This window comes from Balaenoptera physalus (assembly GCF_965194825.1).
Source record: "Balaenoptera physalus genome assembly, chromosome: 3".
NCBI lineage: Eukaryota > Metazoa > Chordata > Mammalia > Artiodactyla > Balaenopteridae > Balaenoptera > Balaenoptera physalus.
The window spans coordinates 171,148,181-171,162,610 of record NC_138890.1 but is presented as its reverse complement, the minus strand read 5'-3'; the positions used below and the strand labels follow the sequence as shown (position 1 = coordinate 171,162,610).

The window sequence follows — 14,430 nt, the reverse complement described above, 5'->3', positions numbered from 1 at the left end:
GGGTAGTGACCAAGAAGCACACCGGCTTCTTGGTGGCTATAGCAGCAGCCTTAGCGTCTCATGCCTGTCTCTGGGGTCCGCGCTGATAGTCGTGGCTTGTGCCCGTCTCTGGAGCTCATTTAGGCAGTGCTCTGAATCCCCTCTCCTCGTGCACCCCAAAACAATGGTCTCTTGCCTCTTAGGCTGGTCCAGACTTTTTCCTGGACTCCCTTCCGGCTAGCTGTGGCGCACTAACCCCTTCCGGCTGTGTTCACGCCGCCAACCCCAGTCCTCTCCCTGCGATCTGACCTCCGAAGCCCGAGCCTCAGTTCCCAGCCCCCGCCCGCCCCGGCGGGGGAGCAGACAAGCCTCTCGGGCTGGTGCATGCTGGACGGCACCACTCCTCTGTGCGGGAATCTCTCCGCTTTGCCCTCCGCACCCCTGTGGCTGTGCTCTCCTCCGTGGCTCCAAAGCTTCCCCCCTGCCCACCCCCCGTCTCCTCCACTGAAGGTGTTCCTAGTATGTGGAAACCTTTCCTCCTTCACAGCCCCCTCCCAGAGGTGCAGGTCCCATCCCTATTCTTTTTTCTCTGTTTTTTCTTTTTTCTTTTGCCCTACCTAGGTACGTGGGGAGTGTCTTGCCTTTTGAGAAGTCTGAGGTCTTCTGCCAGCGTTCAGTAGGTGTTCTGTAGGAGTTGTTCCACATATAGATGTATTTCTGGGGAAGAAGGTGATCTCCATGTCTTACTCTTCTGCCATCTTGAAGGTTCAACCTCATTTCTTTTTAACACTGAATAATATTCCATTGTCCAGATGTACCACAGTTTATTTATCTATTCACCCACTGAAAGACATCTTGGTAGCTTTCAAGTTTTGGCAATTGTGAAGAAAGCTGTTATAAACATCCATGTGCAAGTTTTTGTGTGGATATAAGTTTTAAAATCCTTTGGGTAAATCCAACAAGCAGGATTTCTGGATCATATGGTCAGAGTATGTTTAGTTTTGTAAGACACTGCCAGACAGTCTTCCAAAGTGGCTGCACCACTCTGCATTCCCACCAGCCATAAATGAGATTTCCTGTTGCTCCACATCCTTGTCAGCATTTGGTGTTGTCAGTGTTCTGGATTTTGGCCACTCTAATGGGTGTGTAGTGGTATCTCATTGTTGTTTTAATTTGCATTTCTCTGATGGTACGTGACTTGGAGCATAATTTCATATACTTATTTCCCATCTGCATCTTCTCTGGTGGTCTGTCTCTTAAGGTCTTTGGACCATTTTTTAACCAACTTTTTTTTTTATTGTTGAGTTTTAAAAGTTCTTTGTATATTTTGGATAACAGTTCTTTATCAGATGTATCTTTTACAAATAGTTTCTCCTAGCCTGTGGCTTGTCTTTTAATTCACTTGATATTGTCTTTTGCAGAGCAGAAGTTTTCAGTTTCCATGAAGTCCCAGTTATTAGTGATTTCTTTCACAGATCATGTCTTTGGTGTTGCATCTAAAAAGTCATTGCCATACCCAAGGTCATCTAGGTTTCTCCTATGTTTTCTTCTAGGAGTTTTATAGTTTTGTGTTTTACATTTAAGTCTATGATCCATTTTAAGTTTTGTGAAGGGTGTAAGGTGTATGTCTAGATTCATTTTCTCATTGTGCTTTTAATTTGCATTTGTCTAATGACTAGTGGTGGTCTGCTGATTTCCAGATGCATGTGGACAAGCTCATGGATTGATACACCTCTCCAGGGAATGGGACAGCACTGGCTTTGATGAAACAAAAGAGCTGAGGCAGGAACACTATGGACCACAGGCAAGTCCTGTCCAGGGTTTCATAGCTGGAAGTATGCATTTTACCAGAAATTGAGTACAAGATTTGGGGGTTTGGCTGAGGCTGGTGCCTTGGCTTCAGCACAAGGTGCAGCAGTAGGTAACTTCCTCCCCCTCCTCCAGAAACAGCTGTGTAGACAAACAAGTATAAAACCCTATGTAGAAAACATCAGCACCTACAGATTGCAATTTTATCATAAAACAAATTTCTAGAATCGCCAGTCACGTAAAAATAAAAATAGGTCTGTTTACAGAGAAGCTTTACAATCATCATTGTTCTATAAACTTTGTTCTTCCAGAGGTATCTGTAGCAAGATCCAGTATGTAGAAAAGGTAGGTCAGTTTTTTCTTCAACTGTCTACTTACTTTCTGATATTCTCTGATCATTTCTCCTCCCCTCTTTTTATAAACTATTTCGTCTTCTGGTGGTTGAGATTAACAGACTGAAGACACTGCATGGACCACCCAACACCTTGAACATTAGTTATACATATTCCAGTAGTAAATAATTGATACCTAGATAGCACCTAGATTTAGATTTCCCAAGAGTAAAATGGGGTTGAAGCATTTATGTACATTTGCTTTGCAGATCCATGGCAATCAATAGAAGCCTCCAGCCTTTGGGGTGACTCAATTATAATGAGGTATGAGGTTTCACTTGCATCCTTTAAACTTTCTACAATACTGGATGATTAAAAAACACATTCTCAGGTTCACATCAACTACAAATTTGAACTTTTCTGTCTGTGCCATCCATAAGCCACTAAAGTACTTGTCTATGTCACAAACACACCTGGATAGGAGGGCAGCAGATATTCCCCCAGCTGGCCCTCTTGGGTTAGGACACAGGAGTCCTTTAAGGGCATTGAGCACCCAGGACAACATGGGGCAAAGCTCATGCCTGTACTGAAATGCTGCTTCCTTGTGTCTGAGCCAAACTTACCAACTGGCGATAGAGCCCAGAAGCATGCCTCATGGGGATAGTGATTGAACGTACAGAAACTTTAATTACTCTATAATCCTCAGAAATGATGTTTTAACTCTTTAGGCTGCTCGTGTTAACACATCAGCAAGGAGACAGGTAAGAGTTTGGATGGATCTCATTTTAGGACTGGCAGGTAAACACAAGCAATTATTCAACAGAAATGCTATAGGATGCTTAGGGAGACAATATAGACTTCTTTCTTTTGTTTGTTGAGAAATCAGTTAGGCTTTGCACAGAAAATCAGCCACCTAACTGTGGGGTTTCCAGGCCAGCTTACTGACCAATAACAGCATAAAGCATATTTAAAGCAAAGAGCCACACTAAGCAGATTCGAGAGACTTAATAGGCACATTTTTCACTTATGCAGAAAAAATGTAGGCCTATTGAAATGTTCCAACTTAGCTATTTTTAGTTGCATGAGACACAAAGATTATATAATCATCATAAAGATGTCAGCTGGCCCCAGACTTCCCCAGGCACCTGCAGGAATGATTCATTTGACTAATGACGAAATATCTGCATATGGAGAGAGTCATACGTCTTCCACGTGTTATAATATGTTATCAGTACAGCAGAAGCACTTTTATCTGTACATGGCATTAACCCTGGGGAGTCCAAACGGCTAAAGTATTGAGAAATGACAACAGGTGTGAAATCGATCTTGCTTAACTTGAGGGCAGCTTCAGGGTTAGAGTAGAAGCTTCTAGCGGTTGCTGGTGGAATGACCCCTGGATACTTCATCCAACCATCCCAGGTTAGGAGCTGTCCAGCCCTGGAGGCTTCAGACAAAATCAGGAAAGGCCAAAGATTCATGGGTTCCTTTCACTTTCTTAGGCCAGTGACCAAATAATAGAGAAGTGAAAAGTTGAGGTGGATGTCAGGAAGTGGGCGATATTGGTGGAATGTTCTAGTAACGTCCTCCTGGATTATCCAGCCTGTCTGTTTGGAATCTCCGTGCAGGTTACAGCTCCAGAGAACCAAGGGGTTTCCGTCCACCTCGGGGAGCAAATCCACCTCTCAGGCAGGACCTCGGGTTCCAGCAGCATCAAAGGGGCTCAGCTTAGAGGGAGAAGCCCCGGGTTTAGGGCCAGATGAGAAATACTTCACCTGTGCTGCAGATAGCAGGTGAGGCGAAGGTGGCTCAGAGAGTGCGGGAGGAGCCCAGGTGAGGAGGGTGCAAGCACCACGGGACCGGAGCGCAGGGGACAGACCTACAGGCTCTCCCCGGGGGCCTCACTCTGCGCCCGGCGACCCCACCCCGGGTCCACGGTGTGCGCAGCAGGGCCCACCTCCCGAGCGGGGCCGCCCCCGCTGTGGGTGGCATCCCCCTGCCCAGGCCGGGATGCCGGCCACCTGCTGGGTCCCACCACGCCTTGATGCCATCTCACGCGCCTACCTGGCTCTGCACTGAGGACTGAATTGTTCAGGAAAGGAAGGGAGGGCGCAGGGAAAAGGAAAAAGTCGGGAAGAGGAAGAGGAGAAGGAAGAGGAACTGACGTTGCTTTGAAGCTGCGGTCCACGTGATGGGCGCCCATCCTCGGGCTATGCCTACTGCCAGAGAAACCAGCGGCGCCCCAACTCCCAGGCCAGCCCGTCGCAAGCGCCCTTCTCAGCGCCACAAAACTAACCACGTCCGCAAACTGGACAAGTGTGACTCGGTGGAGGCCATCCAGGTAAGAGATGAGCAGCCTCCGCTGCAGCCAGGTGAGCGAAGACGGCAGGTGGACCCTGGGGGCTGTCGGCAAAGCTCCGTGGTGGTGACGCAGGTGACAGTGGGGGGCAAGGAAAAGGAGCCCCTTGATGGTGAACTGCCTTGTTAACTTTGCTTGTGAAACCATGGCACGTCGCCTTGGGTACACAGATTCCAAAGGAACACGGGAAAAGCAAGAACTGAAGACCTGCCGTCTTCATGAGGAAAAGAGTGTCACTTCACGCATTGTCCCCTAGATGGCGCCCTGAGACAACGTTTGCACTGTTTACAACTCCGCCTTCAAATCTTTTTCAAGTGCAGCAAAGGTCCTTTGCACCCTGTAAGGCAATTGAGGTGGTGCATTTTGTTATTTTTTTCTTCTGCAGTGGACTATCAAGCCACTAGTTTTTAAACCAGACATTTTGTGTAGTAGGCTAGTCTCCTTCTAGTCCCCAGGAATAAGGGGGCAAGGGACATTAACCCTGGACCTAAGGGACCCATGTAACCTTGAGAAAGTCGCTCATACCCTCTGAGCCTCCATTTCTCCATCTATACATAGGAGACAATAAGGTCTTAGGAAATGATTTGCTCTCTCCCTCCCCCATTCTACCCATGTCATTTCCCTTTGTAATTAAAGTTCCTTCCAACCAGTTTGATTCTTTCCCCGTTGGTCCTCTCTGATCAAACCAGGATCCGGTAGGTTTGTAAAATCTGCTAAACTGTCTTCTGAAGCGGCTGGACGGCTGCATTCCCGCTGGCAATGAACGAGAGTTCCTCTTGCTCCACATTCTCGCTAGTAATTGGTGTTGCCGAGTTTTTGGAGTTTAGCCGTCCCAGTGGGGGCGTGGCGGTATGTGGTTGTTATCGTTTTGAATGACCACTTAACAGAAGAACAATTGGTTTAGAATAGTGTTCGCTGTAGTCCAAGCATTTTCGCCTCCCGTGGTCTCTCTCTGCTTTCCCATCACTGCACGGCTGAGGCTCACGTGTCTACGCCTCCCCTCCACGCCCCCCCATGAAGCCCCCACGTGGTGTCTCCCGCTTCTGCTGCAACCGCCTCCACACGGCACCTCTTCCTTAGGCTGCGAGGGTTGGCACTCCTGCCAACACTGGTCACATCTTCAATCTCTGTGTGACTTTTTCACTCTTTTTTCTTTTTCCACCATAAGAAGCACAATTAGAGCTGAATACTTTCAGCTGCACCAAGCAACTTAATCGTGCTAAAGGAACTAGACGGAAACATTAATCACAGTTTAATTTCTAGGGTTATTTCTGGATACAGTTGAAGTTTGGCTTGTTTTCATTAGGAAACTGGCTTTAGTCTCACACTGGAATTCTTCGGAAGTGATTCTCAGTGTTCAGTGCTTTCTCTAATATCCAAAATCAACCCTGCAGTGCCACAGGGTCCCTGCTCGCTGCATAGCGGGTGGCCTTCCCCAAATAGCTCTGTAGATGATGGCTTTGATGACACTGAGGGCTTTGTCACCCCGAATGACATGGACTCCATGAATTCTGAGGTGCTCTGGGGGCACAGGATCAGCCTCTGTTGCGTGAAGACCAGCATCCCCAGACTTGGGTGTTTCCTTACCCAGTTGTCTGACTCGCTTTAGGCACGTTTCTGTGCTGCTGCCCCTGGAAACTTATGGGAGGTTCTGAACGTCCCTGCTCCTTCAGAGGCATTTCACTAAGCCTATAGATTCTGACTAGAATCGGCATTAATACTGGGAACAAAGAGGGTTCCCTGTGTGTGTCAAGCGTGGACAGAGATTTTAAAGGAGCTGAGAGGAGTAAAGGGTGAGTGGACATGAGGGCTCCCTGCCGTGGAGAAGGCTCTGTCCCCAGGAAGGGTCAGCCCATGGGAACGGCGTGAGCCAGGGGTCTGGCCCCATTGACTCACTGGTGATGCCAAAGAGAAAGGAAGCGAATGTGGGAGAAGGTGACCTTGAAAAGAAGGGGACCTGGTCCCTCCCAGCCGAGTGTCCTGGACAGTCCCAGGTGGGGACCCACGATCCGCTTGCACAGTCCTGTGGGCTGATCCCTGGATCTTCCGGGATCAACTACCCAGAGTGCAGACAAAGGTGCCTCTATTTCCTTATTTATTTGCAAAAGGGTGAAAGTAATGGGAATCAAAGCCTGTGTGGTGAGAGTTCCCACTGGAGACTTCGGTAGAGTTCGTGAGTCAGATGCCTTTCAAGTTATGGACAAAGTCTCAGCAGGGGAATCCCAGGGGCTACCTGAAGGGATGCTGTTTGTGTACCCGCAGATCAAAGGAGATTTTATTTAAAGATGTATCAAGTCTGCACTCAGCTAGTCATTTTGTGTAAACATGTCCTTAACGCACATTGGAGGTGCAGCCTCCTTAGAGTCTGAATTTACAAATATCCCAGTGCCCCTTTATGAGATTTCCCTCACTTTTAGAATCAATCATGTCCATTACCCCAACACTGTCAAACCACCTTCAGCATTGACGTTGCTCCGTGGGCATCAACTTTCTTTAGGCCCAGGGTGTCTTCGTTGTTTTTTTTTTTTTTCTCATGTGTGTGGTATTTGAAGTACCTCCATTGCTTGTATCCGAATTCAGCCTTTGTCTATCAAAAGATGGCTGTGGGGTGCATAACAGCAGACAACAGCTACCATGAGCAGATACAATGAACTCAACTATGCTGGCCTCAGAAATAACCATTCTGCACGTGGGGGGCTCCTGCTCAAGTACCACTGCCCCAGTAGTAAATTTCCACATAAATAGAGTATTCAAATGACGCTCTTAAATCAACTCATATGCAAATTCTTACTATTCTTTTTAAGGCGATTGCATCAATCATGTCCAGGGCATTCATTCATCCATGGTGTATTTGGAGATTCTGTTGACACAGCGTAGCTAATATTGATTAATATTTTATTACCCACCTGTGAATTATCTATAGCAGATGCCAGAAAGCCATTCTGACTCCCTTGCTTCTCTGATCAGTGCTTGTGAAATGAGAGAACATACAGTAATATTTATTTTGACCTGAGAAATGCACAAAAGGGAATACCAAATATTGCACAGTGCATTACCATGTAGGATAAAATATTTGCAGCCTGGGCACTAGTTTGGAATTTATTTCTGCTGTTCTCCCCTATTGAGATCACTAATAATAATTGATTGATAATGGACTTAAGGATGTTTTGTAACTCAATAAAGACAGAACCAAGGCATTCATTATTTGTTTTGAAATTACAAATCCAAAGAAAATATATTGCTCTAATCTTTCTTCTTTTCTCTTTTGGATATTGAAAAACAATGAATGGGATATATTATCCCTGCCTGATTGCCTCTCCGCAGTGCTGAAGTGTCGGCAGTGATTTTTTTAAATGACTGTATTCCATGCTCTTTTACATTTTTTTTATTAGTTCCCTAACCAGGGATTGAACCCAGACCCTCGGCAGTGAAAGTGCAGAGTCCTAACCACTGGACCACCAGGGAGTTCCCTCCATGCTCTTTTTCAAATGGACTTACATTGAAGGTGAATTATACATTTTTTTAGCAGATGGAACAAGGTTTGATTCAACTTTAATATAGTTTATTATCAAAAATTTGGTATCAGAATCAACAGGAATAGAGACCTGTTCTCTTCTTGAAAATAGTTCCCATAACAAAGTGACTTAGAGCCCCATTAAACCTAATTCAGAGCCTGACACCAATTGTACAGTTCCTAGCAAAAATCACCTCATATACAACCTTTTCTAAAGATCATATTAGCTCTGCCATTGAAAAAAATCAAACTTATTACCCATGAAAAAAGTTGATATCGGATCTAATTCAGATAAGCCTATTTTACTGTGCAGACAAGATAAAGCTAGCCAGTCAAGAACACTCTCAGACCAGAAAGGAGAAAAGTAGTGTAAAATTTACTGCACAGTCCTGGTGGTAGAAAATGTCTATAGTATTTCTTAAACTGAAGTGTAAGTCAGGTAAGAGGCTGTATGCCAGGGGTCCCCAACCCCCGGGCCGAGGACCGGTACCAGTCTGCGGCCTGTTAGGAACGGGCCACACAGTAGGAGGTGAGCGCTGGGCGAGCAAGTGAAGCTTCATCTGCCACTCCCCATTGCTCCCTATTGCTCCCCATGGCCCCCCATCACTCACATTACCGCCTGAACCATCCCCCCTACCCCGCCCCTGGTCTGCGGAAAAATTGTCTTCCACGAAACTGGTCCCTGGTGCCAAAAAGGTTGGGGACCGCTGCTGTATGCCACTTCTCCTAATTTAATCAGCAATCAGAGGCAATTTGATCCTCACTTACATGAAAAATTTTAATGGCTCAGTGTTAAAGACTCACAAGCTCGGAGGGACATCTGGATTCTGAAAAAGCCAAACTATCCTTCTACCTAGTTGCTTCCCTCTCTTAAGTGTAAATAAAAAGTACCTTTTTATTTTGGCCGAGCTGTGCAGCTTGTTGGCTCGGTTTTCGGGATCTTAGTTCCCAGACCAGGGATTGAACCCGGGCCCTCGGCAGTGAAAGGGCAGGGTCCTAACCACTGGACCTCCAGGGAATTCCCTAAATAGTTTAATTTCTTATAAAACGTTGGCAGTGCCTAGTTTAAGATGATGGTTAATCATTTCACTTGGATATTACTGGTTCCAGTTAGAAACAAAGGACTGATTGGATATACGTTAAGTAAATTTGTTCTTATAACTCTCTTTGAACTCAGGAACAGAAAACAATGAACACAACACATCCCCACGAGGGATGTGGTGCCAGAAAAGGCATGTTCAGAATTTAGGGTAACCCAGACTCAGTCTTCCAGAATCTGACATCCTTCTAACTTTTATATCTTCCAAAACAAACAAACAAACACAAACAAGCCCCTCACACCACTGTAGTGTCTGTTCTGTAGTAGGGATGTCAATGTGACGCATATAGAAATTAGAAGTTTTATTACTATTCCTCTTCAGGCAAATCCATAGATAGAGGAAAGTCAGAGACAGGCTGGTGAAAGCTGCTACAGATATGATGATTGGACAAACGAGAACCACCTAGAACATTGCCTGACTTTTTATTTCTTTGAAGTCGATTTCAAATTGCTTCACAAGTTTGCAAAAGGCGTCATCCTTAGCTTTGGCTAAAAATGTTCATGTTTTGGTTTTTTGCTAAATTGATTGCTTTTCCCCTATACCATGATTGTTGACCAACATTAGACTTGAACTTCTGCACTTTGAAGAAAAATGCAGTATAAACTTTCAGTTGGAGCATCTAGATTCACTACCGAAATTCTACATCCTCCTCAGAGAAAATGCATAAATTTGGTCCAATGCAGAATTCTTATAAAGCAAGTGACGATAACTGCACGTTTTACCATTTGATGTGACTTCTGAAGATGTGAATTGTTAAATGCCTCATTCTGTGTTAAATACTGTTGCCTGTTTTGTGATACACAATAAACCTATTTGGAATTGTTTTACTTTGTCATTGGACATTTTCTAAAGCCAACTTCAGGCCTTGGTGAAAAGTGCAGGAAGTTGCTGACCTCCCTCTTCTCAAAAATTACGTTTAAAGAAAAGCAGCCTATATTAATTACAGTGGAGCTTTTGTGAATGAAATAGCATTGCCTTTCCCTTCATCTGAAGGAGAGAATGGAATTTTGGTTGTCCTGTTGGAATGCTCCTGTTTTGCCAGGTATTTCCTCACTGGGTCATTGGACTCACCGTTCAGTTTCTCAGTTCTTACGATCTCAATTATTACAGTCATTGGAAACTTGGTTGTTAGAAATGTGTAATACAGATTTCCAGTGGTCTTCACTTTCATCTTTTCTGCTCATCGACTTACTAGTCTTAAATGCTCACTTGAGAGCTGTCCAGGTCTATATCTAGGAAAGTTGTCTAATGACACCAGACAGATACGTTGTTTTCAAAGTCAGTTTAAGACACCAGCTGTAGCAGTGCAGGCAGGGAGCCCATTGCCCGCTGCCCTGGATCAATGCCGGAAGTTCAGGGAAAGGGTGGGCGGGTGTCTCCCAACCAGTCTGCAGAAACCAACTGTCACCAGCTCCCAGCCTCAACTCAGAGGAAAACAAACGTATTTATAAGGTAAAATGAGCTGGTATCCCAGAAATGAAAGTGTCCCGTTCACTCACTGCTCTTGGCGAATTGCCAGGTTCTATAACCCAAACCTCTGCATCTTTTATAAACAATAAATTCATGAAGGATGATCCCGAGTATTGCCAACCGTCCCCCAAGCTTCCTTCCATACCAGTCCCCCCTTCATCTCTATCTGCCAACATTTTGGGGACAAAATAAGAGAATCCTGATTATGTACAGTAAAAATTGTATTATATTTTTTGTACTTAAGCTTTATGTAAATGGTTTGTCTCATTCCATTGTAAGCGAGCGTTGAAATAAATCCTACCATTTAGGAAACAATTTAGCGGCATTTTTCTTTGTGTAGCCTCAGTGGCCTCTGTCTCCCCAGATGTGCTTGCTACTTAAAGATCCTTGTAAACCTTTAAGAAGCACATTCATCAGAGTTAAGCTACAGAGGACCTCGTGGGTAAACCCCATAACACGCTCCTGTGTGAACAGATCCTAAGGACTCTTGGGTGAGGCCTGGATTGGGCCAACAAGCTTTGTGATGATTCTGTGATGTCGCAAACAACTTTCACAAATATTTCCAGAGGAGATGTGAGGTAAGGAAAATCAACCAGGTTTTTAATTTACAAGGGGTTGGTACCTGGTCATGTTGATGATTGATTTATTAAGTCCTATTATACTGACCCTCTGCCCAGCATACCGTATTTTGTTCTTCCTTGCATAAAAAAGGTTTTTCTCTTTGTTTTTTTAACAGCTTTAATTGAGGTATAATGTATATACCAAAAAACTGTACATATTTAATGTATACAGTTTGATGAGTTTGGACATATGTACACACTGTGAAATCATCACCACAATGAAGGCAATAAATACATCCATTGAAACAAACCTTGTGTGGAAATCTTCAGTTGATCAAAAAGACAAAATAAGTCTCAATATAAAGGCCCCCCAAAACACCCAAAACTCCAAGTAATGAAATGTTGAACTTTTGAAGAATTCCAGTAATTGTTTACCTCTTTTTCTCAGTTCAGAAGGTGAGCGGGATGAAGAAATTTGCTTTCTTGCTTCTTGTTTTTCTGAAACTTCCTTTGCAGTTATAGAGGTCTATATTCTGGAACCTGCATGGTCTCACGTGATGCTCGTGTATCTAAATCCTCTACTTAGGATCTGCTTCATTTGTTCTAAGTAAAATAAAATTTGAAATGTAACTTAAAATTTCTGTCTGGACCTATTTGAAATATATGGTGTAATTTTCCACTTAAAGTGTTTCCTTGAGCCCAGAGTGTGTGAAGAATAGCAGAAATGATTGCTTGCACCCACTGCATCTCCATAAATTTTTAATACAAGCAGAAATTGTTCTTAAAATAATATCTGAACCAGTTTCGTTTAAGGAGGATATACTTGATTTATTTTTTCATAGTAGATATGAAAATAAAATCTGAAATTGCTTTTCTCTCAATCTGTTTTGCATAAATTTCCTTGTGGATAGATTTGAAGTTCTCACCTAACCTTTGCAAATCACAGTGAGAACAAGAGCGCGATAAACATTGTTTTGGGAATTCAAAGCTCTTAAGATTGTAGTTACTGAAAGAATCACAGAGGAAATAAAATTCAAAGATAATCCTTTGTAAAATTGTTCTATGTACAATATCAGGAACAGTAAGTGCTCACCTCTATTACGATTTTTAGCTAGGGTTGATTTTGTCTCCCAGAGTACATTTTGCAATGTCTCCAGGCATTTTTGGTTGTCACAACTGGAGGGTGGGTTGTTACTGGGATCTACTAGGCAAAACATCTTCCAGTTCACAGGAGAGTGCCCAGCCCACAATATAGAATTATCTAGCCCCAAATATCAGTAGAGCTGCTATTGATAAATCCTAATTTATATTTTGAAAAACTGCTGCTGGTATTATGAAAATAAGTCTTGCTAGAGAACAGAGAGAAAACTTTGCTGTAATATGATTTAAAAAATCTTAATGGGTGTGGGCTTGATCATATTCATCAGTAATTTGTGGTGGGACAAATGATTCTGACCGTGTCATAAAGTTATTTATAGGCAGACATGTGTTCTTTCCTTTTATGATAATTCAGGCATACCAGCATTGCAGGAGCAGGAAAAGACAGCCCTGATGTGGTGACTCTTCATCTAAGACTTTACAGAGAGATGAGTGGAGAGTAGATACCTCAAGATGGCAGGGGGAAGGTGGGAACAGACTGGTAAATGGGTGCATAAGAAGAAACAGGTGGCACATCAGCTAGTTAAATATGTTTCAATTTAAATCAGATTGGTTAGCAGCAAGTTGCTCTATGTGGCAATTTGGTCAAAGCAACGATAGGGCCAGAAATAAATTCTCCCAGTCATAGTTTATTCTTTGTCTTAGTACTAATAATTATAATTGCAACAGAAAATAATCTTCAAAAATTATATGCATCTTTAATAATTTTTCATGAAATAAATGTACAATGAGAGGTATGATAATGTAAGACTCCACAACATTCACAACTGAGTCCGATGTACAAGATGTACAAGAAATAGCTCACTTTTATATATTTGAATCAGTTAACTAATCTTCAACCTCAGTTAATCTGGGGACCTTCCCCACCCAATCTCTCTCCTCCAACTGGTGCAAAGCTTCCATGATCCAAAGAAGAAAAGTCCATAGAACCAGAAAATTGGAGGACGGAGGATACCACTCGTGCTTCGGCACCTAATAATGCTGATTAAAACCAAGACACCCATAGGCTACATGGTCCACTCAACATCACAAACTGTGACTAGAGAGTGGGGGGTCTAAAGCAAGGCTAGGGTCCAATGAAGTGGATCACTTCTCCCAAGGTGCATACACAACCACAACTTGAAGCTGGCTCCCTTCCCAGGATACCAACACAAAATGATGTACAGCTCTCTGTTGCTCATGGGAATCCAGGCACACATCCCTGATCCCTACCTGAATGTCATTTAATAAGTACAAGAGAAGGAAATGTGATCGTTGAAGACTTTTAAATTACTGAAGGTGATCTATGTCTCTTATTCCTTGTACTTTCCAATCAAACATAAAAATATTACTAAATAGGCAGAGGGGTCATCATTGGCTTTAAATATTTTATTTAATAAGTTAGAGGGAAAAATACAAACTTTTAAAAAATGACAGATTTTTATCTCTGTTATATTTTTATATTTCCCTTTTTGTGTTACAAATGCATCATCATAGAATACCCAAAATATATAGAGCTAAAAATATATATCCATAATTCTATCTACCCAAGGACAATTCCTGTTAACACTCTTATGTATGTCCCTCCACATTTGATTCTGTTCATAATTGTAACAGCTTATATTGAGTGAATGCTTATATGTTCCTGGAATAGTCTGCATGCTTTTATATTTTTCAAATACTTATAATCTTATGAAGTAAGGGTTGTTATTATCCCCATACATCAACAATAAAACCAACATCACAACAACAAATAGCGACTACAATAATCCTTGGGGGAGTGTGTATCTGATTTCCAGAGTTACCACATTATAATTAAAAATGTCTAGTTTTCAACAGAAAAATTCTGATACATTCAAGGAAACATGAAAGCATAACTTTAATGCTCATATATACGAAAAAAAAAATTGACAGAAATTGTCTTTGAGCAAGCCCAGGTATTGGATTTACTAGACAAAGACTTTAAATCAGCTGTTGCAAATATGTTCAAAAAACTAAAAAAAAAAAAAAAAGAAGAAGCCATCTAAACAATTAAAGGAAAGTATGAGAAGGGTGTTTCACCACATAGAGAATATAAATAAAGAGACAGAAATTATTAAAAGGAGCAAAATGGAAACTTGATCATTGGCGCCACTCAGGCAATGCTGAACTGGGATAGAAGCACAACTGTTGG

The 14,430-nt window shown here is 42.9% G+C and overlaps 1 long non-coding RNA gene across 1 annotated transcript; it reads left to right on the top strand.

Moving 5' to 3' along the window:
- The first annotated feature begins 498 nt into the window (after positions 1-498).
- On the top strand, positions 499-14,215 carry LOC309658447. Its single transcript, XR_014262237.1, has 2 exons — positions 499-4,458; positions 4,647-14,215. It is a non-coding gene; the product is annotated as an uncharacterized lncRNA (long non-coding RNA).
- The last annotated feature ends 215 nt before the right edge of the window (positions 14,216-14,430 follow it).